Here is a 24,623-nt window from a genome sequence, read left to right on the forward strand (position 1 = left end):
AAGGGATGAAAGAAAAATACTGGACAGGAGAACAAAGCAGCTAAAGTTAGGTTGGTGGATGTATTTTCCAGTGCTTTGGCTACTGTGAAATTACAAAAGTGAAAAACCAAGGACTACGGTATTATACATGCTATTGTATAAGCTACAGTTGGACTAGAAACACCAAGTATATGAAAACAGAGCCCTTGCATTGGAGTTTATCTTTTTTCCTATATCCTTTTTATTTATCCTGAATTTTTTAATGTGAGTTAAATGAAAGTACTACACGGTGAAATGTCAAGACAAGTGAGTATGCATTGGCTGATGTTACCAACCTTCCCCTGATTCTTTAGGAGGAATTTAAAGAGAAGAGTTAGGGTCTTTTGTTTGCATGAAGAGAGAGGTGGCTCCAGGACCAAAACACAGCATAGGAGATGGTTCAGAGGCAGAATTGTTTGAGATAATTCTTTTAGAAAATGTCCCTTTCAGCAAAAGCAGAGATTATTGGAATGTTGGTCAAATATAGTTCTCCATTTTAATTTCCAGTACCTGTGGTGTCATGTTTGGTCTTAATATAAGGCTCACAGAAAAAGACTTGTTCCAGCAAGAAGGTTGCACATTTACTGTGTTAGATAATATGATGGGTTGCAGCTTTACCAGTCCATTTTCATAAGGCTACAACAGAGATGGGTAAAGTGAAGCCAGGTATATGCCAATTCAAGTGCACTATTAAAAGGTTAATTTCAATTTAAAATATCAGCAGGTGGAGAGGAGGATTTACACCAGGTAGTCATCCTGCCCCTTTCCTGCATAGCACATATCCAGCTACAGGAAACAAGGAAGGAAGTCATCTCAAGGGGGAAGTGAACAGAGAGATTTATTTGCTGCTGTGTTGAACTTTGTCACGTTAAAGCGCCCTGCCATCTAATGGAGTTCCCAGTCCTGATTTGGTCAGTTCTCAGGGGTCCCCTATAGAGTGAATAGGAAGGGGGTGGGTGTGTTTGAAAAATTGCATTCATGAAAGCACAATGCTGACCTGTTAAGGAAAGGGTTTTATTTATATTCATCTCATTCAAGTGTCTTAAAAAAAAAATCACATTACAGAGTCATTTTCTTGCCTTTATCCATTCACTGGCCCAAATAAATAGTGCATTGTGTCATATAGATTCACACGATAAGCAGAGGAGGTCCCACTGCAGGTCATCTCACAGCCAAGGGCATTCTCTGGGGAAGCAAAAGGGTGTGATTTAAGTGCTCAACAGGAAGGGGAGTTTTAAAGCTGGACCTTTCACAGTCCAAATAATAATAATAATAATAATAATAAATAATAATAATAATAATAAACCCAAAACAACACTGACTTCTAAGGAAAAAATGTGGATGCAGGCACTCTCCTCCTCTTATTCAGTTACCTGAGCCTGCTAGACCCAGCCCTACTGGTGGTATAAGCAAAGGAAGACTAACCTGTGACTATTTAAGGAACGAGTAGTGAGCTTTGACTCGTGAGTAGGTGCTTTGGTCTCTTTGGATTTAGTAGTTTGTTGCTTTTGCAAGATGCCAGGGAAGCTGAGGTACCTATAGGATTAGACAAGGTGATACAATGTCATTAGATACCAGTTATATCTAAATGTTGGACTTAGGTGCCTAAGGAGGCACTGAGATTCTTAAGTCCCCCTTGTCAATTGAGCCCTGTGTTTCTTCTCCCATAAAACTGTCTCTGTCAGCAACATTGTTCCTTTCAGAAATGTTCATTCTGAATGTTTTTTTTGCCTTTATATAACCTGCTTTACATTCTTTGTTGCTTCTATAAACTTATAAAATCGCCCTATTATATAGAAATGTAAGTCGCTTAAGTCATCTAACAATATTAGCTCAGTTCAATACACTCAGGATGAAACAGCTGTATAAGCTTTAACCCTTTATGCCAGTCTCTGTTTGTTATCCTTACGTATTTGACCCACAAGCTGAAATAACTTCCTTGTCCTGAGCTCTGCACTCTCTTCTTCTGACTGAGCTACTAAATGTTCTGGTTGTTCAGCTCACTTTAATAGCTTTTGCTTTGCATTCACACTGGCTTTTCAGCACATTATAAGTGGGACTGGAAACACGGCCTCTCATTTAGGTTTGCCAGACACTGCTGATTTCAGTTGCATAGAGCTTAGCCAAATTTCAGCTGTTTGGGATAAGGCAATGTTCTATGCCTTGTGTCTGCCCTAGGCTGGGTTTTTTGAGAAAATTTCAGCCAAGGTAATTGAGCCCCATTCAAGAGCGAGGTGAGGGATACTGTGCAGTTTTGCTCAATACTGGAGAATACTGGTATCACTGCTGTGAAGAATTTAACCTTTTCTTTGCACTGAGGCATGGACTATGGCTTGGACTAAGTGGTCTTTGTATCTAACCTACAGGCAATATAAAGTCAGCCTGCATGAGGGTGCCTGTCATCCCAGCTTGATTTGCTGTTGAAAGTCAGCCCACTTAAGTGGTAAGATAGGCCACTGGGGCTGCAGGGGGGAGAAGCAGCTTTAAGCTCCCTATTTTCCACCATGGGCTGCTCCTCTACTGGAGCCCTATGGGAATAAGTTCTTTTCCTATGAATGTGCAGCCAGGGAAACTCTGCTGGTCCCAAGTCTGCACTGGGACTGTGAATAGCAGTTCTGCTTTTTCCAAATTTGTCCCAGTTCGTGCTGCGACCTGCACACCCTGCTGCTTTGCAGGATGCAGGCTCCAGGAAGCACAAGTAGCTGCATCCAACCTTTGATGTGATCAGCTGAAACAGGGAGTCACAGAGATTTTTGCCCAGACCTCAAGATGAAACAGTGGCACCAAGACACTCACCAGTCTGGGAATGGTGTAAGAAAGGTAAGGTGTCTGTGTGCAGAACAGACACGAGATGACGTTATGACTACAGAGTAAAGGGTTGGACTCCAGCAAAATGTATTGCATAAAGTGGCATGGCTATTGAGCGATGCTGGGCAACCACTTAAACCAGAGTTTCCGCAAGATGTCAATAACTATATTTTCTTCATTTATTGGGTCCTGATTTCAGGCTGGGACATTTGATTTGAAGAAGGGGCAAACATTTATGTCTCATAGATATGAAAGGGGTTTTGTGTGTGTACAGGGATACCACAGTCCCCCCAGGGATTTAAAAAAAAAAATAAAAATTCAGAACCTCGCTATATCTAGTTGAGAATGGAAACTTAGAGAAAGCTTTCTATTTTCATCAAAATTTATTTCAGCTGTAGCCTGGAAATAATAATAGCACCATAACTACCCACCTGAGACTTCTTGAGAACAATCCCCACTTTTTGAGAGGAATAAATTGGCAAAGCATGCAGATGCACTGCTGGCAGGGCAGGATGTGCAGGGGGCACTGCATGGCACACGCTTGTGGGTGTTACATCTCCACGTTATGTCACTGCAGGAGTTGCACAGCTCTCCCCACTGCCATTACAGCTATCCTGCTAGCAATGAACACCAGAGACGAGACCAAAAATAACCGACTCTGCCTTCGGGGAAGGTATGAAAAGTGTGCTATAAATATAGTCTCACAGCACACACTGAGCAATGAGGAGACAACAAAATACAAAACAACAGCTTGTTAAGCTGGGATTGTCCATCAGGTACGACGGATGAGGCAGGGCCCTGTGTACAGCTAGACATTAGCCATGTCGTTAAGGGCTGTACCAGAATGAATGCAAAAAATGAGCCAAATCAGTGTTGCCCGAGCCATATTTTCTAGCATCTGAGTGTCTGATGCTGAAAAGCTTTATGATGTTCTTGCAGAGCCTTTCTCAGTCTGTATGTGTGTGTATGTATGAAATTAAATACTTCATGCAGTCATTTTTATAAGCTACTTTTGTTCCTTACTTTTTACAAATACTCATTAATCTACATTTCTTATTTAAAATTAAATGAAAAAAGTATCCTGATATCAATGATAATGGTACTTTATTAAAGAATATCTTCTGAAGATGACACCTGATATTTATAGTGTCTGCATTCATTGTGGTGGCATTGTAATACTGTAATTATTTGATATAATAAAAGGTATTATTTCTCTGTGTAAATCTTACCACAATCCAAGTAACCAATTTGGCTCATTGATTCTCCCTACCAGGAGTATCCATCCACCAATGATTTCCTGTAAATCTAAACCATGATAATAAGGAGACCAGGCCACGTTCATTATTTGTTACCTTCATCAAAGGCAAAGTATAATGTCAAGGATACATTTGACCTTATTATCTTTAACTCAGTGTTAAATTTATAATCACATTCATGAGGATGTTATAGTACAACACATGACACTAGACCCAGATTAAAAGCATTAGTGACAAAATCAAGATATTATTGGTTTAATCCACAGTAACAAAAAGGACTTCAGGCCATTGCAGAAATCTTGCAAAATCAGCCTAAAACTAGATGACAAATTTTACGAATGCAGAGAACAAAAGTGAATGTTAGTGAAAGCAAAGCACTGCAGTAAAGCTGGACCAGTTTAAGTTGCAGCTACCAAAATGCTTTCCTTGAGTAAGAAAGATAAGCAAGATCTGGTGTTTCTGTTTATTGGGATTGTGTTGGTTAATGCAAGAGGGGTTTTGGGAAAACCATGTAAGATACTACATTTAAACAGGAAACAGATGGCCTTTAACTGGGCATGCAGGTGAGGAAACAGTGGCTTCCTAATTTCACCGAGCCAGCAAAACAAGAAGAAACGTAATGCCTTGTTTGTTCCCTTCAGTCCAGTACTCACTGGATTTAGTATTACTTTTTTATCTTTCTTTTAATGTATTTTAATTTTGTGTACACACACTTATAACAAGACTACAGTCTCATTCCTGACAAGTGTCCTTCCTAATCACGTGTTTTCAGAGATGCAAACTATTACCGCTGAATTACACATACTAGGGCAAACAACAGAAATCCATGCAAAGTTAACTATTTGCAAGGCATTATGGGCCTGAGAGAAACCACAATAATTTATAGAATGCATTAAAATGGGATTGCAAGGAAATTTATGATAGGCAGCCACACAATAATAAAAAAAACACAAAGATTAATTAACATAAAAATTCTAGCTGTCATATTTCTCTAAGTAGAAATAATTGCAAGGCAATTTTATTTCACTGAATGAACCTCCAAATGGGCACAGAGTAAAGTCAACATGAAAATGAAAGTCACCTTTAGACTAGTAAAAGAACAGGTCACAAACTATCTGGGTGGGCTGGTACTAATGTAATTACCATGTGAAGTGCAACTGTACTGGAAATAGTATGAAGTTAAGGACATAAGAAAATTTAAAGGATTTTAAAAAATCTGTTTTCCTGACAGTTTGGAAAATTTATAATAAATGTAATGCCCTCAAATAGCAGACTTAAAATAAGATCAAATGAGTGAATCAAGGAGAGGAAAGAAGATTTTTATTTTTTTTAAATTACAATTGCAGGGTGAATCTGTATGAAAAGTATTATGATTCTGATCTCGATCTCTATAACAGTGTGTGCCATATATATCTATATTTAGCCCACACAAATGTACAAAAATCAAACACAGAAGGCCATATTCTTGGTTCACAATAGAATGATCCCAGTTTTACAGCCAAAGAAGAACTTTTCCCTGAGGTTTGAGTTTGCTCGTATTTACTTTTCTCTGGATCAGGAGGTACCCCAGCGAAGTCAGTCAAATCCCATCTCTGAGGCTGGCTAAAGGGAAAGAAAGATTAATACATTCCTCTGTCTGACTTGGTAAACAAAACCGGAGTATTATTTTTCTAAGTCACTCCACATCTGCAACCTGTGACTACTGGTGTTGCATCAGACACTGAAGTGGGAAGTGGAAAAGTTTTATGGGGAAAACGTCTGGTTCTGACCTGTCCTGACTATTTTAGCAGACTGCCACAAAGCACAGCTCCCAGTGGTGTGCAAGCACTGGGAAGGCTGACCTGTATGCCCTGCTTTCATCCTCTCTAATTAAGCCAGAGCAGATACATTCTTTGTCAAAATTGATAGCTGGTGGCAGATCCAAATGAATTTTCACATATTTCTGATGATGTACAATACAGTCCTGTAGTTTATGCAGCATCATGCTGTATGCCAACATGATGCACCATACCATGTGAGACTGGCAAACTTACAAAGGAGAGCGGGAACAATTTTAATAGCTTGCTTTCAGATTGGATGGTAGGTATCTGATCTAAATGTTAGGTGATTTCTCTTGAAGTCCCTATCAGTAAAGTTTGATGATTTAAACATCTCCAAATACTTTTAATCTTCAGATATCATAGTGCCAAGTTCTTTTTAGTGAATATAATGGATTTCAATGTTGAGAACAGTGAAGAGGGTGGGGTTTTCATATACATGTAACAGCGAACATCTTTAATGCCCTTTGAAATGTAGTAGAACAAAGCTGCTTTCTTCTCTGATTTAGCCAAATTGAAATGAGGGTTTATTTACACTTTGACTCATTTAGGGATTTATTTCTTCCTCTGCATTGTATCTGAATGTAATATTATAGTTAGGAAATCCAGATGGACTTTGTATACTGTTCAAAGTCTGCTTTGAACTCATTACACTAACTTTATCATCAATTCTTATTTTAGCATTTTATACATAAATTGATTGGATTCCAGTTTGCAAAATTTTCACCTAAAGATATACTTTTCTGTTTATATATTTTATATTTCCGACTTTTTTCATTTATGTAAATTTGGTTAAAAAGCTAATACTTGAAATACATGGAGAAAAGGAGTGTGGTGTTGTGGCTAGACCACAAGGCCAAAAAGAGAAGTGCGTATGAAATAAGCCTCCGGTTTTGTAACTTATGGTTCCCATTACATATCTGTTCCGTTAGCATAGTTTCCCTTTCCTATCATGAACCTCCAGCTTCCTTCTTCTGGCTCTTTATCCTGTAAGTTGCACCTTCTTAGGCTCCATCAATGTCACTTAAGTATTTGAGCCGATCATCTTGTATTTCCCCTCTGCATTTTGGACTGTAAATCAGGAGTCAAAAATATTTACTCTTCTATCACTGTTGGTTTCTTACTTCAAGGTTTTCCAGCCTTTCAGATGAGTGTGTCACAGACCATCTATCTGCTTCACAGGACTGCTGTGATATTTCAATAACTCATTTTTGTTATTAAAGTACATATGGGACAAGTGACGATGCTCCCCTTACCCATGTGCATCTTAAGACTGAACCTTCAGACAACAGATCTGCACAAAATGATCTCCAATGCCTTGTATGACATTAACGCAGCAAGGCACTGATCTCTGTGCCACGTTTTCAAAATCACCTCACCAATCAGCAGTTCCTAAAATTTGGCCTCAGTTACATGAACTGAGCTCTTTGGAAGGTCTATCCTGATTTGTATTGAATGTGCACATTAATCAAACATGGAGAGTGTGGCACGCTGACAATACTTTGCTCTGTAAAAATGTATCTGTGCTGATAATGCCTGAATTTGTTTTGCTCTGAACCAGCTGTGAACTTACACCAGTGAGTGCGAAGTAGGTATGAGGTGATGCCAAATTAGGACAGCCCTTTTTTTTATATCCCCTTTCAGCTGGTGATAAACCTATGCAACGAATAATAAAATACATGTGCACTAACTGGACCAAATCTTGCATATGGTTACATGTTTGTGTACATTTGTTTTGCAGAAAGACAAAGCATAGTGGGAGTCTGTGCGGGTCTGCACTACCACTGCTCAGTGCAGGGCTCAGCAACTGAGCCGTTGAACAAAGCCAGCCTGTTCTGAAACAGGAGTAGGACTGACTACTTAAAATGAGAAAAGATAGATATCATGAACAGGTTACTTAGAGCAAGCTCAGGGTGGAGAGGAACAGCCATGTAAGTTATAGTAAATAAAAGAAATGTCATTGGTAGGTCTTAAAAACACAATACCATTAAAAACTTCAGTAATAAATAAAATGTTCTGTACTATCTGCAACGATTACACACGTTGAGACTATTATTTTTGGTGACTAGTTGTAAAGATTCCGGTGCATTGTGGAAATAACAGTATAAAGAGTCGGAGTGGTGATGAGGCTTTTGCTTCTTCAGGCTTCCTTTCACTGCCTATTGTTCAGCAATTTTTATAGACCTTGTAAAAACTGGAATTCCCTATCCTACTAACGAGACATTAACATGCAAAATGAGGTGATATGAAATGCAATATTTTTATGAAAGTAGCTATATTCCTGTAATCCTCTCAGCAGCACTATTCCTTGATCATATCCACTACATGATTTTACCTTGCTTGGCATTGTATTTGTGATGTGGTAAAATGAATGCATTAAGAAAATAGTTTAGCAAAACCTGTTTGAAAATATGTAAATAAACTCAAACTGAAATATAAATATTAGTTTATGGTGTATGTATTTTACAATAAAAATATATCTTTGCTTTGTTTATTTGTTTTCAAACTATGATTCTAGGCTTTAGTGTCAGAAATAAGGGGACATCATGAATGCTGAAAATATATATCCAAGTGTACTAAAAAAAAATTGATAGGGGTGAGAAACAAATTAAAGCTTGATAGCGATTTGTAAATCACAATAAGCAATTCAAGGAACATTTGAAACAGAAGCAGCAGCGGTATATGCAGTATTTGAACATCCTATCTTTTGTGACTGTGCCGTCAAAGTCCAATACAAACACAATATGCTGTACCTAGAGAATCACTTGGTGCAAAAACACTACATATTTTACAATCTAGATGTTCAGTTATGATGAATGTCAACAAAAGCAGCCACAAGAATGACCCTCCTGACTGCACTTCAAAATCTTGCCAAGAAATGTATTCCCTATACTGTCATAAACAATCTATTTGCCTTCATTGTCTACTGATAAACATTTCCTATCCGTTCTTTTGAAGCACGTAATATTGACATACTCTGAGATAACAATAGGTAGTCTAAAATAAAATCCATTTGGGTTAACTCTTATGTTCAAGGACTGCTTTCCTAATAAATATAACAATTTTTAATTGTTGTAAGCAGTCATCAAATACTGTGAGACACTTTGGGTGTTGCAACTTAAACACCGCTGTGTGTTAGCAGCATTATCATTTTCCAGTTGTGACACAGCTTTCTTGTGCAGAGCTGATACTCCTAAATTGGCAGCATGGTCTGAAAAAAACCCCAGGATTATTGTTTCATCAAGCATCAATCATAAAATGGCTTGCTTTTTTTTTTTTTTTTTCTTTAGCTTAACTGTTAGCAATCGAGTCAGAGTATCCTGCCAGTTATCTGTAAACAACTGATCCATGGTGTCTCAGAGACCGGTATCTCTAAACATATTTGTCAATCAATTTGCCTGCTTTGTATTAACAGCTATACTGGCTGTGTTTACAATGTCAGGAATGTTTACTGAATTAAGCATAGTTGTCATGCAGATAATAGTATTAAAACATTGGTATTAATATTGACTCACTACCGTTCCAAGAGATGCTTTTAATGCATGGTATCTTACCACAGATAAACAGAACCCAGTAAAAAGTTATTTTAAATATGGAAAAATCATATCTTGCTGTATTACACTGATGTAATATGGTGTTTCAGAAAACAAATGGTTGTTTCAGAAAAAAAAGGAAAGAGGTTCCACATACATTGACTTTTCATCACAGGTTAGTGATGCGTCAACAGTCATGGAGCACTTCCTAAATACAATTTCAGGTTATTTTTCATGTTTTACATTCAAGGTTTACTGAACACCTATTGAATCTTGTTCAATCCTTAGAAGAGAGGTAATTTTTACAACTTTATTTTATAGCTTGAAAGAGTTAAAAAACAGGCACATATTTATTAGTCATAATTATAAAGGTGATTGTGTAAGCCAGGCACTGGGGCTCGGTTTCCGTGTACTGTAGTCTATCTACTAGACTACTGTTGATAAGTCTGATAATGCATAGAAAAACAGGTAAGTTTATGACAATGTCCAAGGAGGCAGGAATAACTGTGTTGAGATTCATATTTTTTTCCTGACACCAAGAATGAAAGAAGCGATGAGAGAAGAAAAACACTAATTCAGTTTTGGTTTTCTTCATCTTGTAAATTCGAAATGTGTATTTCTAAAAACATCCATTTTGTCTGATACTCTGCACAATATTCATTCTAAGATACTACATTGCTAAGACATCTGAGTCACAACAGCTGAATTATGCAGTGTATTCCCAAATAAATACTCAAAGCCCCATCACCTGCTGCTTGACGTCTGTAAGGAAATGCATCTGTGAGTAAGGTAAAAATCTCTCAGGAAAACTGGCAATATCTCCAAAGAATCTTCAAGATGTAGGGAAGAGTGTAATTTTCTCACCAATAATCTGCACTTTTATCTTACATGAAACAATTTTTCACAAAAAAAATACACACTCCTTGTATTTGATAAAGAAGAAGAATTAGAAATAGGCCCAATTTCCTTTTGAAAACCAGGCTTCTTCTGCTTTTGATTGGCCTTTTCCATGACCCTCTATACAAGAAGACAGATAATATATATAATGATTTGTATTGAAAAGAAAACTGTAGGGATAATGGCCCAAACAGTATAGTTTTTTATAATGTTACCATAGTAAATAATAGCAGCATGGTTCGTGTGGTTATAGCTATGGCTGCATCAGTGTTTCCATTACAAATCCTGGTTTTCATAAGTTTATAATTTCATTGTAATACATTTTCTCTTGGATGAGATGCAACATAGAAGGTTTCAACAAGGAACACTTTTCCTTTAATTTAAAAAATAATAATTTTTTGGCTAGTCACAAGCCATCTGTTAATCAAAAAGAACAATTTACTTGTTTATAACAATGTTTTGCACCATCTCACAGAAAAAATACCCAACTTCAAATGATGTAATGAAACCAGGCAATTGATTAACCTATAGTAAACTGTCATCAGTCTTGATCGTGAAACAAGTTCTTTTGCTCATCTGCTAAATGTACTTTTTGACTACACATACTAATACCTCCTCCAAGCCCCCATTCTGCAGTTAAGCATATGCTTAAGCGCTCTTTTGAATAGGAATGCTTTCCAGAGCTCAGGCCCTAGAAATACATACATATTTAATTAGATGGTAGTGCTTGAAGATAATTCAATCCTCTCCAAACAGCATGTGGTTTTACTGACTTCTGCATGTCTAAAAGCAGTGTATTTTTGCATTTGTGTATTAATGATCGAGCATTGCTTTCTTCCCTCCACACTATTCTTTTATCTTGATGGGCATGTTTGTTAATCAAGGAAAGGTGACGGTACACCTAAATATCTGCTTAATCCTTACGGTGCCTCTGCATACAGCACTCACTAATTTCACTATTTTATGCTGCACAGCCCGAGCAAAATTACAGTTTGTTTACCATGCATTTCCTTGACTGGTCTGTGTCATAGCTCTGGAATTACTGAAATGCAAAGATGTGTGTTAATGAGGGATGTTATTCATTAAGCATAACAGCAACAGATCTATTTTACTATACATTAATATCCAATAGTGTTCCACAGTGCTACACTAATCTATTTTACTTTACATGGTTATATATTAGTGACATAATTTATTAGTGCCATAATTTAACAATCAAAATATAAAAATGATATTTCATCATTGAATAGCAATATATAAATATCAGAGGTGCATGGAGCTGCAACATTTTAAGCAGCCATGCTTAGGGAAGTTCCGTTCATCAGGTTTGGGAAAGATCTGCTCTGAACAAGCCAAAAACCCAACACGGGAAGCACCAAGGAGCCAAAGGCCCTCAGCAAGAGCTACCAAATATTACTCTGCAACAACCCTTCTGATTTCTCCTTTTCAGAAAGGGAAATACCTGCTGTCCTGCCCAAAGAGAAGCTGTGTATCTTGGCTGTCGGCAGCTGACGAGACCATCACGGTCTTCTGCAAAGTGGGGGTGCAGTAACTCTGCTGAGGGGGGGTGGGATAACTCTGCTGTCTCTTCCAGGAGAATCAGCAGTGTGCAAAGACTGCTCAAATGCTCAGTAGATCATAAGGACTCCGTCTGTGAATATACTTTACATTCAGGGTCCTGGGTGGATTCTGGTCTAAATATAGGATTCAGCTTTTATTCCTTCACTTGGAACACAAGGTTCATTCTTGGCCTTTATCCTGCACTAGAGCATCTGCACTTACTCATATTCAACAGAGCTGCTGCCTGTCCACCACTGAAGGACACTTCATGCCAAGCAAAGCTGGTTTGTGCCAACTGCCCGTTCCTGTAGCTGGGGGCTCGGGGTTGAGTGAAAGGGGCAATGCAAGGCTACAGGGCGGCAATATGGGGCACGTGCCATGGGACCCTGCACGTGGCCATGTCCCTCACCAGATCCTTTTCCTTGCTGCTTGCTCTGATGTGTAGTCCCATGTATTAGGAACCTAGTAACTAGAGAGGGTGCCATACGGGGGACTTCAAGCTAAAGGCAGAATACTAATAAAACACAGGAGTCTCCATATTATCACTTGCCTGCATGATAAACAGCTCTACAAATGTTAATTTCTCCAATGTTACTAGAAGTACAAACAGTACATATTGCTTCAACGCTGCTGTGCACGGCTTGTGCATTTAGAGGGAATGTGTTTAGTTTTTATATTTATTTACTGGGGACACAAATTTTAACAACATGAAATATTTTGCTTGTATGGTATGAACACCAATAGTTTAACATAAACTATGGAAGGAATCCAGGCTGTGTTGACATATTTTATGAATGTTATGGGATGCCAGATTGGAGGTGTACATCTGTGTGGGTTGGCCAGTCATCCCACTGCCGTCTGTGTATCTGTATGCTTAAATGAATTAGCTATTATAAAAACACTGCATAAACAAGTTTAATGCTGTACACTTTCCTTTTGCTGATATAAATGTATCTGAATCACAGTGAAGCAAGCTAACAATGATACTCAATTGCTCGTTCACTACTCTCACTTAAAAAGTTAGAAAGCTGTGCGCTTTAAATCATTTCACCTCCAACGCTGGGGACCCACTCTCTCCCTTTGACTCCATCTCCCTCCGTGTCATTGGCAGCAATCTCCTTGCAGCCACTCATGGCGGGAAGTACCACTGCATAATCCTGCAGTCGAAATCATTACCCAGTGACTGCATTCCACAAGGTCACTCAAGGTCGCTAAAATCCCTTCCAACCAGCCCGGGCCCGGAGCAATGACTGCCAGAAAGCAGCACCAGATTGCCCTACTACCAGTGCCAGGATACCAATATAGAAGTCAGGAGCTGTGAGATACCTTAGGGATTCCTCGTACCTGAGGCCATCGTGCTGGCTATCAAAGCAGACGTGGGAATTGTAAAAAAGTCTTTTTCCTCTCATGTATCTCAAAATGCTGTTACAATAATTCTTTCTTGCTCCCTTTTATTTTTACCCAGCACATGGCAACAAAGGCTTTGGGTTCAATTATTGTTACTTTTACGTTTGTTGGACGATAAACAGAAACCGTGGTGGTCAACAGACTTGGTAAAGAAGTGGGATACTCAGCACTGAAAAAAATCCCAAGGGAACAGGGAAATAAAGCCATTTCTATTTTACTATATAAATAAACATTTATAAGCTTGGCATTATGCAACTTGTTCTGAATATGCTGGTCAAATGGAATAAGAAATGGATTAGAAGAAAAGTTTGTGTTTTACTTACAGAATTTGATCTTTCAGTTAAATTAGAAACAATAAAACATTTTGAACTTTTTTTTCAGCTAACAGTTTGTAGGCTAATTTTGAATTTGAATTCATTCCAAGCATGATAGCTTAGATTTGCCCCAGATGGACTTTCAGTTCTGTTCAAATCGCTTGACAGCACCATAACAGCCATTTGTAACTAAGTCTGCAGAAATGGGCTGGCACTTGCAGCCTACCAGCGTTGCTGATCTTTTTGTACGGGAAAAGCACCCATAAATCACAGTGCATTAAAAAGGCACACACATCTCCAGCAAACATCATGGCGAATCCATTGTCCTGTAGATAAGTATACAAATAAGTGAAAAGCATCACTTAAGTTTTATATAAGGCACATATTTTTTGGAAGGCAACCAATGCAGTTTCACATGCTGTACTTTTTCTAATCTGACTGACTCACATTCTTGTGATAGTGAGATAAGCTAGGTAGGCAAATTTTTACAGAGTTGCAATTACTGAAATTGTCATTACGCTGCTCACTGTAAAATAAATATAGATAGAAGTGAAATTATGCACAGGCTAGAAGTAGAAAGTGTTTTGCTTCTGTTTGCTAAATTAATCTCTTCCTAAATGGCTGCAGGCCAGGTAGGTTAGCATTTGTGGTTTCAAAGGTTTTCAGCGCTTGCAATGAGCCATGAAATTACTGCATGCTGCTGAAAATGGCAGCTGATGAAAGGAAAAGAGCGAATCCCAAAGGCAGAAAGACAGGAGGAAGCAAAATTACAGGCAGAAAGTCTGATTTTTGATGTTGCTCATTGTGAAATGTACACCCAAACTTTTAATAAAACATAAAACATTAATAAACCTGCTAACAATTCCTTACAATTTCTTTTGAAGTCTCAGTATAATTTCTGAATACTTATTAAAACAGGCAATGATTCAATGGTGGCTGAGCAGTTTCTGTCTGTTGGATATGGTATATTGGTATACTAGTGACTTTTCAAATTAGATTTTTATTGATGTTCTTTAATTGAATTATCCAAAGGATTGATGTTTCCTGTTAATAATGTGACCCTAAACTCCTGAATTGTTGATCAAGTTTAACTAATATTAAATTAGATATTCAATGGCAAAACACACTGTGTGATCCAATGCTCTTTCACCATTCCAAATCTTCTCAACTTGGTTGGGAAAATAAATCTGACTTCAGCTATTTGTGTTGTTAACAGTTGGTGTATTATATGATGTGTATATGCCACAGTAATGTCGGCATTACTTCTGGGAGGGATGAAACCATGATTTTCAGCACTCTGAAAAGGAGGATACTAGCAGAGGAATCATACACAGCAATAGCTGGGATACTTCCATATAGTAACATTTTAGTTTTAAAGGAACATACATATGTACAAGTCCTTTGGTTGCATATCGTGCCATCCATTTTTTTTGCTGAATTACCTACTACTTCCAAAGATACGGTGTTGTAGGACCACATGTAATTACTTTCTGAATAAGACACAGTTTGTCATAGAAGAAACTTGTTGACAAAGAAAAAAAAAATAATTTTCAAGGACATAACATTAAGAAATTGGCTTTCTATTGAAAAAGTACTGAAGAGGTCAATGAATTATTCTAGAATCTGGTTATATTCTTAAGGGCTCTGTGCAGACTGGTAACTTGCTTACTGTGATCAACCATAATGTAAAATGCTGTACTTCCTGGCAGAAGTAAGCCTGCATCCAATATCTTTGGGGACCAAGGAACTTTACAATTTTCTGATGTGATTGGTTATGCAAAATAACATCTGCTTTTACAGCAGTTTATGCCTTTTAAATAGACAGATCTAAATCAAGCAAAGCAAGCAGGTAAGAGCTGGATTCAACACTACGTCTAGAAGGAATCAGACATGAAAAGCAGGGTCACATCCTAAAACTTCACCGATAGAGGTGACTGCCTTTAAAGGTTTCTTTACCTCAACATAGCACTTCTGACCTGAATTGTCTCCCAAACATGCATCTATAAGTGCAAAGAAATCAAAATGGTCTGCAGTTAAAGGCCACCGCTAGAAGCAGGGGTGGAATATAGGATGTGGCAAGGGGAGAAGGTATTTCAGCAAAGGAACCTGGGCAAAAGCACTTCTGGAGTGTCATAGGCTCCTCAGGGACTGTGCAAGGGAAAGAGTACTTTGACTTTCAGGGTATCGTGCACTTAAGGAAGCAGACAGAAAATTACAAGGAACGCTGGGAGGTCAACTGAATCAAAGCAATCATATTGTAATTTGAACAGAGACTTAGAAAAACCATGCCCTGAACAGAGCCTCACCTGCATCCTGAGCAGCAGAGCTGCAGTGGCCACATCGCTTCTGAGCAGAAGAATGCAATGGGCAGGTAAAACTGCAGGAGGAATGCCACAGGTAAGACGAAAGTAATCTCTGAATTGGAATCACAAGCATGTACATACACACAAATTGGGATTTTGTGTGCATAAGTTCAATATGTGGTAATGCATGTGCAAAATGTCATGCCCTTATCTATTCAGTTACTCATTCATACCACACTAATCACTGTCTCAGTACCTAATTTTGAAGACTATAAATATTTTATTATCCACACAAAAATCAGAGGTGGTAACTGAGCTCAAGCTGTGCCCTGAGGAAAATAAAGCAAAGTGTGCTACATAATAGAAGATAGATATAGAAAACCATTGCATGGACATAATTCATATTCATATTGAGGAGCCCTATATTATATCTAGAGTAATCTCATTATTCATTATAGACTGTATGCTATAGAAATAGAAAGTGTGTACTACACATATTGTAGCCTAAGAAACATTTTTAATTACATTTTTTAACTTGTAAAATAAGAAGCAAACATAGAACATGCTTACCTCTCAGTATGATAGGAAGAATTTGCTGCTGCACTACAGAAAAAGATAGCACAGCACATGTCCAACATTTTAAAACAAAATTGTGTGTATTCAATCCATGGTCTTCCTTACCAGACTAAAAGAATCTTATAAGCCTGTAAAAGAAGACAAACAATGCCAGCATATACTATGTCACACATGCACAAAGAATAACATTGAGCTTTAAGGGAAACACAGTAATTTTGAATCTGATTTACAAATCCAGAGATATTTCTGATTTTTTAAATCTTAATAGCCAAGCAACTTTTCCCTCATCCTCCTTAAAGGAAGGAAGGCAGGCAGGTGGGCAGACAGGCACCCCTAGGAATAAAACTCATTTTAAAAATACATGAGAAAAAATATAGTTGAGGATAACAGAAAAAGCTCATGGTGTAAGTAAACCTGAGTTTTGGGCTCAATTCTACTGAAGTTCCCATTTAAAAGATAAAATTTAGTGGCAGAAATGAAGATACAGAAATCTACAACCGAAACAATGCTGGCAACGTTACACTTTCTTCCTAGTCATGTAAAAAAGATGATTTTTTTGGATGGATACTCCATAAGTAAACAATGCTGTGTGTAATAAGTAAAGATACAGAGGTATGCGTTATTTGATGGATTATTCTGTAATGAATGCATGGGGAATACCTAAGTGAATTTGGGTGGAGAAATAAATGGATTCCATATGTAGTGCATTCTAATTTGCTGCACCGAGTGGAAATCTAACACAAGTAGGACTTGTAGAGGAAGCTGCAATTTACATGCAGTTTCTGTGGGGAAGAAAAAAGAAAGCAAGCTCCTAAATCACTCACTCAGCAGGCTGTGCACTATCTCCCTGAATTGAGAGAAAGAAGTTTTGGCTTCCAGAACTGCCCCTCTTTGCTACTAAGACAGTATTAAGTGGATTCAGTAACTTCATTAGATAATGTGTGAGTTAAAATTGTGTGTGAATATACATTGCATATATGGGTTGGAGAGTAGAGCTTACCCTTGAGTGATTCGCTACTAAAGGTTTAAGTCTGCTATCATACGTAGTTTTCTACCGACAAGTAAAGAATGAAATATAATGATCACAGTGTACACCATAGACATATGCACTTTGCAAGAGACAATAGGTCTATATTATTGTAAACCAAGGCAGACTACAGCTCTGCCAAAATGATAGGAAGTATTTTCCAATTAGATTGCTACTTTTCTCTGTGGTGCTGTGGGCTCACATGCTGCCTCAGCAGGATTCATTTTGAAGATGGAGAGGTTTGACTAAGTGATTTGATTAAAAGTGATTAAAATCAAAGGTATTCCTTTCTCTAGCAGGTGGAGTTTCACAGCAAATGGTTTCATAGAAACATGGGTTTGTTTCAATCCGTTTGACCTCCTCTTTCTCATGCACTGGATTAGAAATGAAAATGAATCTCAAAACAAATCTCCAAAGAACTGCCATGACCTTTGTGGTTTCACCTAGCAGTATGCCCAAGAAAGCTCAAAGATCTCATCCTGCATTACCTTAGCTGTTACCTTTGAAAATGTTCCCTTCCTATGGGAAGCAGATTTTATTTATACCCTTTAAGATTCAACCATCTTTCTTCAGCCATTGTTGCTAACACAGCTCAATTCAATTTGTTTAATTGTAGATATTTTGCAGCAGAAATTGTAATTAAAAGTAGGAACCTTAGGTGATATGATACAGTTTTCCCCTATCTAAATAAAATATTCAAAAGTCTTTGGCATCACTGAAGCTGAAGCTGAATGACCTTTCTTACTCTGACAGGATTGATAGTATGTGCCCAGATGACTTCTCTGTCTACCTATATATGTGAATATTCTTAGTTAAGGTGGTGTAGGCTTAGTGCAATTATTACTGAAACACTGAACCTTGATGAATTGCAAGGAGTTCGGTAAAAGGGCCACAGGAATGACTGACAATGTAGATCTTGCCTTAATGGTAGAGAAGTATAAAGCTCTATTTCTTTAATTTGTCAAAGGGAACATGAAAGAAGCAACTTGATCAGAGCCTACAAGTGCATGCTGAGGCAGAAGATTTCTGCTTGAAAAGGGCTTTTTCCACCTTCAGTAAAAGACTGGACAAAATTCAGTATATGGCAGGTAAAACCTGACAAATTCCAGGTGGAACTGTTATAATGTTCTAAATACTGGAAATATTTAACTGTAAGAAGTTGTTGGTTTTTTTTATTAAGGAGGTGGTAGACATCACCTGGAATGCTACACTTGATGTCTTTCTAAAGGCTATGCTTTATCACAAAAGCATTGGAAGGTGTGGATGAAATTATAGCTTCCATTTTATGTAGAAAGTCAATTTAAATTATCATTATGACTCTTCTAGTTTAAAAAATCTGCAGATCTACAGGAAAACAAAAGAACAGGTGGCAGTTATAAGAACAGACAAATCAGAGAAAAAAATTAAGCAAGCCAAGCCAAACCCTTGTGAATTCCTCTTGTTGATTATTCAGGCCACATGTTCTCTTTTCAAAATCTGCCAAATCATTTATGCTCACGTAGGAGCCCATCATACTCAAACAGATCACATTTTTCCACTCATAAAGTACTGGCCTTTTGGACTGTTAAAGTGATTTCTAGTAAAAAGAAACAAAAAAGACAAAAGTACCTCCCCAGCTGAGAAGCACATGAGGCTAAGAAGTGGGCCCCTCCATTTCTGAAAGCAGCACCTCACTCAGCAAGGGAGTCCAATGGCCAAGGGCACACCCAGCTGCACCCCAAACCACCAGCACCTGCCTCCTGATGTGCTGCATGGAGCCAGACCTTAGCTCAAGTCAGCAGCAGTACTTCAGCTCACATCTCCACATTCCTGGTTGTACCCCTTAGCTGTTATCTCAGCCTGGCTAGGCTGTCCGGTGGAAGAGGAGTGAAACCAGGCTGGAAGTGTTTCACGTTGCCACCTTACACACTGTTATTCTGCTCCCTGTTAAGGCAATGACCTGCACGCTGTCACCATGTGTCGGCTGCTTGGAAAAGTTGCCACTTCAGGAAACTGTAGACACAACTGGAAAATCATTGCTTAAAGACAGCCGGATCTAAAGGTCCACTTCCTCTGAAACACAAGAATGAAGACATTCTTAAGATGCAGGAAGCAAAAAATAACCTGAATTCATGACTCCACTGAGAATGCATACACCACACACTCCCACCCCCCATGCACTAGTGGCAATATTATATCAAAGGGAATACATATATTTGTATGTATACAATTCATTCCCCCCAAGTACTGACTTTTCTGTTGCTTTCTCTGTGTGGCAGTGTGCAGGACCACAAGAGGTTAAAGCGCATCCTGTCTGGCTCTTGTGAGCAAGCAGGTGTTGCAGGAGGAGGCTGAGGACTGCTGCAGAGATGGGGAAGGAGAGCTGATCACCAGACAAGGCATGGTTTTGTCACCTTGCTTGATTTGTGTTTGCAAAGATCCTCTCCTACTGAACAGACCTTACTACCTTTTGCTGTATTTATTTCTACTCGGTTATATTACCAGCCTCTGTTTCGGCACCGGCCTGTGTCATGGCTGGTGAATGAATGAGTAGAAAGTGACAGGCTGATGCACACATTAAACATCTAAGAAAAAAGAAAAAAAACCAAGCAGGACACGGAAAAAGGCATATTCAAAAGGGCATTCAGAATGGTTAAACACAGGCAAATGTGGAAATCTGTACTTGCTTTTGTCAGACTAAATAAAGACATGTATAGTATAAATTGTGGGCTGCTTTTAGGACCTGATTACGATTTCCTAAAATCATAACTGTAAAAAAACCCAGGCTTTTATATGTATACATAAATATATGTACACACACATATATATACCTCCTCTAAGTGCTCACCCTTCCACTGCAATGTATCCTCAAGTGTGATACCATGTCCAGGTAAATTAGCGGCCAGACACATGTTGTTTGTAATGGTGCAAAATTACTGCTTGTTTGCAGATGTCACTGCATGTGTGCTGAGCTTTTACATCTTTACCAAATAGTTACATTTAATAGATACTTTATTCCAAAACATTGAAATGAAGAAAATATTAATTATTGCATGGAAATAGAAGATATCAAGGAATAGAAGATCTCAAAACTGGAACAGAGAGAATGTCTCCTTATCAATAGCCCCAGTAGAGATCAATTTGTCAAAACCCAAGAACCACATTCAAGGTATTTAGAAAGACTATAAAGATGTTTTATGAAGATGACAGAGAGAAAAAAAATCCCTCTCTTATGAGCAGAGTGTTCAACTTAGAATTTCAAATTAACTTATTGTATGATGCATTATTTAATAAATGTTAGCATTAATTTTTGAAGAGTTCAATTTGCATACTATTACTGGGCCAAATGGTTGATGAGGATCACAATTAAAGAAAGATGCACCGTTCATTTGGCTAAAAAAGAAAAATCAAACGAAGTCAAACCTTCATTATTACACAGAATAAAGGTGGCCTATAACTGCCAAAAATATAGAGCTCTGTCACAGATGTACTTAAAGTTCTGCTGATATTTAAATCAAACTTCTTGTAGTCTGACCCTATGCAAAAGCTCAAGATCTTCTCCGACACTCAGTTAAAAGATTTTAAAAACAAAAGCTTCCAGCCTAGGAAAAAGATCCAGTGAAAGAGAAGTTGGTTTCTTTCAGGATTATATATAAACTAAGTTTTCATTGCCTTATCTATGTCTCATTTTCTAATTTTTTTTTTAATAAAAAATAAGACTAAAATATTTAGGCAAAAGTGTTAGCATTAACTTACCCTACCAGCTATATATGTTATACCAAAGAATGTTACAGCTACAAATAAACACTGGCATTTCGAAGAAATGAACCGTAAAAGATGGTAGCTCTTACAGATTCATGGATTATTATGCTGGAAGAGATGATTGTGACCTCTAGTCTGCCCTCCTGCATAATGCAGGCCACAGGACTTCTCTGAATTAATTCCTGATTGAACTAGGGCATCTCCAATAGACTCGGAGTTCAAAGGCTTCCATCGCCTACCCTGAGCAGCAACCTTTTCCATGGCACACAGAGCTTCTCCATGCAGATCCTAGTTTACCGCATGTCACCTTTACTTTTGGATTCAGAGAAAAATATTATATTAAATATTTTTAAAATATTTTTCATACCCCTAAAAATCCTTTCATAGAAACCCTGCCCCTAAGTGAAAAAAGGTGAAGAGTTTCCAGTCTTTCATGAAAAATTGGAGAACGTAAATCAAAATATATTTTGGGGAGCGGGGGAAAAGAGGTGTTGTTGGAGATTATGCTCCTATAAAAGGCTTCATCTATTCTTTTTTAACCTCAGCACAACTGCTTTCAGGGACATGAATCATAGTTTCTTTCTTGGCATGCAGTTTCAGAAGCCTCCAAATCCTCAGCTGCCCCAGCCTGGCTCTCCCGGAGGGGGCAGAGGGCTCCTCTCTCATCTTCATGCCTCTTGGATCCTGAATGCTTTTTCAAGGCCATGAAAGGAGGCTTCAGGTGCAATTAAGAGATGTCAATGTTGAGTACAATATCAATGTAACATGGCAGTTCTAGCTTTGGACCAGGACTGCTTTATACTTGGGACAGCACAAAACAGAGCAAAAGGAAAACCAGGTCACAAAGGCAATGTTTGGGAGACAAAAGGAGAATAATGTGTAACTTCATAGTCATTCACTGTCATCTTCTCTTAATCATAAGGGCAGCATCGAGGAAAGAACATAAAATTGATAGTTGGCCTACTGGGAGTCCACATCAGCCTTTAGATATTGAATTAGGGCTGAGTGGGGACAACACTGGTTGGTTCTTGTACAGAAGACAAGTAGGGTTTTTTGAGGTGATAAAAGTGTAGAGTCACTGAAGATCTCTACAGAGAAAATCTGTCATTCCTGCAAGGTTCTACAAAATAGTTGTTACAGAGACTAATTTTATGTTATTATATTCTTGAACTTCCCTGGCTGCCCACACCATCTGTTGTTTTTTAGAGATACTTTGCCATGATATATAATGCTGAGCCACGGCTTGGGCATGAAAACAAAAAATTTGAGGCAAAGATTATGTCCATGTTAGTAGCATGAGTAGCAGGCAGAACGGTGCTGCTGCTCATAGCAACAGAGAAAAGTCTGGGTCAGAAAGGAAAAAGCTTTTTCCTAGCCATGTTGCACTCGAGTTGAAAGATTCATCCATGAAGAAATATAAAGGTTCAGCTTTTCCACACAAAGATCTACTTCAGGACAGAGCGTTAGCGATACATGTATATGCTTCATCTGCACAGAGATGGTAGCTGAAGTTTGGTATTTAACTAAATTGCCCAGATATCAGATGCTGAGGAAATGTTACGGCGTTAATGTTTTCAAAGAGTGGAGCTGACACACAGCATAACATTGGGAGGCCAATGTCCATGGAAGCTTTATCTGGTATTGAATGTTATGGTTCATTTTATCAGAATGGTGCACTGTACTCGTAGTCCATGCTATTCCCTGGCTACCCATCTACTGCCAGGTCAAAGTGTTGGTATAATCTTTAAATCCCTACAAATCTTTAGGGTCTGCAATTCTAGAGACTGCTGCTCTATTTTATGTTCTCACACAACAGTTATTCCTAGTTATGGCTGTTTCAGGTAAATGGGAAAAAGAAGCAATAGATGCTGTTTAATTAAGCCACAACCCAATTTATTTGGGAACTATTATCTGCATCATGAAGCAATTTGTAGATCATTCCCAATTGAAGAGGACTGCCACTAACACCATCCCACTGAGCTACTGGGCTCATTTGCTTACTAGATATTTGAAACTCAACTCTACCCCACTATTTCTTTAACATATACCTTCCCCGAAAACTATTTCCAACGTGGACTCATGAGGAAATCTTTTCCACCACAGAATGAATACCTTCACTAGAGAACTCTCTAAGAAATACTTTGGTTAATAATAAGTAAGTAACCTCTTGACTGACTTACCAGCCAGGGCAAAAAAATATACCACCTACTGAACAGTATAAATTTGAAAGGAACAATATTTTGAAAACATCTAATGTATAATATCCCCAGCTGACTGTGCTGATCTCAGGGGTAGAAACCACTGATCTAGGCATGTGGGCAGTATCAGACTTTGGAAAGACAGTAGATTTTTTTATCCCTTTCCATGTACAGTTCTACATCCAGTAGTCAGATGAGCCAAAGGGGAGTGGGGGAGTGGGGTGGAGAAGGATGCTTAAACAACATGCCTTTCCCATTCTATCTTTGTATTGAAGAAATAATATTTTCTAGGCACTGTGTCCCCCCTCATGGCAACAAGATTTTTGTATCAGTTCTTGGAATTTCTCTTGGAGATCGGACTTCAGCAAAGCTGTCTGCACTGTTTCCCACAGCCTTCTCCTGGAAAAACAGGCAAGATACAAATCGGGTGGGTGGTTGACAGACGGGTAGGAAATTGGCTAACAGGTCCCCTTCAGAGGGTGGTAATCAATGTTTCTTCTACTTAGCCTGGCAGCCTGTCACAAGTGGGGTCCTCCAGGGATCAATACTGAGCTGCACACTGCTCAGCATTTTCATAAATGATCTGGTTGATGGGATTGAAAGCACCACTGTCAAGTCTGCTGATGACACCACACTGGGTGGTGAGATTGTGCTGCTTTTGGCTAGGGTAGTGTTAATGTTCTTCATAGTAGCTGATATGGGACTGTTTTGGATTTGTGCTGGGAGCAGCACTGATAACACAGGGATGGTTTCGTTGCTGCTGAGCAGGGCTTACCCAGAGCCAAGGGCTTTTTCTGCTCCTCACCCCACCCCACCAGCGAGTGGGCTGGGGGCACAAGGAGCTGGGAAGGAACACAGCCGGGACAGCTGACCCCAAAGGGATATCCCATACCACATGATGTCATGCTCAGCACATAAAGCTGGGGGAAGAAGGAGGAATGGGGGGATGTTTGGTGTGATAGTGTTTGTCTTCCCAAGTAACTGCTATGCCAGGTGGAGCCCTGCTCTCCTGGAGCTAGCTGAACACTTGCCTGCCCACGGGGAGTAATGAATGAATTCCTTGTTTTGCGTTGCTTGCATGGGCAGCTTTTGCTGTATCTATTAAACTCTTTTTTGCAACCCAAGAGTTTTCTCCCTTTTCCTCTTCTGATTCTCTCTCCCATCCTAG

General features: G+C 38.6%; 1 protein-coding gene across 4 annotated transcripts in view; it reads right to left on the reverse strand.

The window, feature by feature from the left end:
• Nucleotides 1–24,623, reverse strand: part of ZFPM2 (zinc finger protein, FOG family member 2) — a 417,436-nt gene extending 392,813 nt beyond the window's left edge. For 3 of the 4 annotated variants that reach the window (XM_080381547.1, XM_080381548.1, XM_080381545.1), the window contains exon 1: nt 1–24,623. This exon is cut by the window's left edge and continues 68,708 nt beyond it. The gene's annotated coding sequence lies outside the window, so the exon portion shown is untranslated. The other variant, XM_080381546.1, reaches the window with a different exon arrangement.

The sequence above is a fragment of the Falco punctatus genome (genome assembly GCF_963210335.1).
Source record: "Falco punctatus genome assembly, chromosome: 3".
In the NCBI taxonomy this organism is placed as follows: Eukaryota; Metazoa; Chordata; class Aves; order Falconiformes; family Falconidae; genus Falco; species Falco punctatus.